The sequence below is a fragment of the Cryptomeria japonica genome, chromosome 6 (genome assembly GCF_030272615.1).
Source record: "Cryptomeria japonica chromosome 6, Sugi_1.0, whole genome shotgun sequence".
In the NCBI taxonomy this organism is placed as follows: domain Eukaryota; kingdom Viridiplantae; phylum Streptophyta; class Pinopsida; order Cupressales; family Cupressaceae; genus Cryptomeria; species Cryptomeria japonica.
This window is the reverse complement of record NC_081410.1, coordinates 334,054,765-334,057,194: the sequence shown is the minus strand read 5'-3', so window position 1 is coordinate 334,057,194 and position 2,430 is coordinate 334,054,765.

Below are 2,430 nucleotides of genomic sequence, written 5' to 3'. Positions count from 1 at the left end.
TTATTATTGTTGTAAATACATTAAGCCAACCTGTTCAATCGGTTATTGCATCGGATATTGTATTATTTGTAAAATGTTTTTATTGTAATATCTTGTAGAGCCAACCTACTAAAATTGGTCTTAGGGTATGGTATAAATGTAAGATCTTATTTGTAAGATCAAGTGGGGAATGCAAAAAAGATTTAAGGAAGGATATATGCGAGATCAAGTAGAGATATACCCAAAGACATCATTTGAAGGTGAAGCTAGGTTTTTGTAGAAGCATATCAACATTACACCGGTACTGAATCTAGCATATGAAGATGCTATTTTGTGTAGTACATTCTCATTGGATTTAACCATCCAACTGTAGTCAGTGTGACTCCCATCTGTGATTGAGCAGTGAGCTCTAGGCTGTTGGCCTTTCTGCATGTGCAGACCCCTCTTTGTACACTTACTATCTGCAGTAGTATCATCTGATTGTGGGTAAGGTTTCCCACCATGGTTTTTCCCCTTACAGGGTTTCCACGTACAAATATTTGTGTCATGTGTTGTGGATGACTTCATGTTTATGTTTCATGCATTAATTCTTACCGGTATAGCAATTTTCTGTTAACACTGTTTAGTGGCATACTTAACTATCTTACCGGTACTAAGCATTAAGTTGGTTAATAAGATTTTGGTTTGAATTTATTAGACAACTGATTCACCCCCCCCTCTCAGTTGTCCCTGGGACCTACAATTGGTATTAGAGCCAAGTTCTCTTTTTGCAAAAGTTTAACAACTTGAGGAGATCCAATGTCTACTAATTATTTCAGAAAGGATAGTCCTAAACTTGATGGAACCAACTGTGGAATATGGAAAATCAGAATGGAGACACATCTGAATTGCATTGGTAAAGATATCTGGGAAGTTACCAAGAATGGTTATACTACTGTTGTAGCTGGTCAGACTTCTCCTACTACTTTAGCTAAAGATGAAGAAAATGATTGCAAAGCAAGAGAAACACTTGTGACAACATTATCAGATCAACAAATCATGGGGTTATCAAATAGATCTACTACAAAAGCTATTTGGGATCATTTGGAAACATTGAATGAAGGGGATTCCACAGTCAAAATTGCAAAACTTGAAAGCTTCCGAGTCAGGTATAAACATCTAAAAATGGAAGAAGATGAAAGAATTTCTGCTTTTATGGAAAGAGTAAATGAAATTATTTTAGGTATCAAATGTTGTGGAGGAACCTTGAGTGAAGATGAGATTGTTTCAAAAATCTTAAGAGGTTTGCCACCAGCATATAAGATGAAGGTTACTGCTATTAATGAGTTAAGAACAATGCCTAATACATCAGTAATTAGGGATACATTGATTGGAAAACTTTTAGCTTTTGAAATTGAGGAATTTGGTCCTGTTGCTACTATAAAAACTGATTTGGCCTTCAAAGCATCAACACCATCTTCTCTATCTTTTGATAAATCAGACTAGAGAGCCTTTTATGCAAGAGAACTTGAAGAAACCAGGAAGGAGAATGAAGAGCTTGAAGAACTTGAAGCACTATTTGCAAGAAAAATGCCAAAAGGTCCAATTGGAAGTAAGTATGAAGGTAAAGCACCCTTTAAATGTTTCAACTATAATAAGATTGGTCATATGGCTTCAAGATTCCTTGATAGACATGCTAGACTAAGAGAAGAAGCTAGAAGGACATACAAACCTAATCCTGAATATCAGAGATACAAATTTAAGAAAAACAAAGATAAATATTGTTACATTGCTGATGAAGGTGTGAATGATGATTCTGATGAGGATCCAACAGACAACGGATGGGTCTTTGTTTCTATAACAAAAGATCAACTAGTACCTATTGCTCAACCGGTAGAACAAGCCCTAGCAGCTAAAGTTGAATCAAAGGATGAATGGATTATTGACTTAGGATGCTCACATCACATGACTGGAGACAAAGGTAAATTCTGGAACTTTCAAGAATACAATGGAGGTTTAGTAAGATTCAGAGATGACAAAGCCTGTTCAATCAAAGGTAAGGGTTCAATATCTCTTGATGGTAAACATAACACTGACAATGTTTACTATGTTGAAGGATTAAAACATAATCTTTTAAGTGTTGGTCAATTAGTTGAGAAAGGTTTTCAGTTACAATTTAAAAATGGAAAATGCAAAATCATGAATAGAACTGGTTTGGAAATTGCAACCGGTAATCAGACTAGAGGTAATATCTTTCATTTGAATAACAGTGAAAAGGCATGCTTAATTGCTCATATAGATGAAAGTTGGCTATGGCATAAAAGACTATGTATGTAAATTTTGATTGCATGGTAAAAATCAGTACTTCTAAGGCAGTTAGAGATCTACCTAAAATTATGAAACCTCAGAATACAATTTGTAAGGAATGTCAATTTGGAAAACAAGTTAGAGATAGTTTCAAAAGTATTCCAG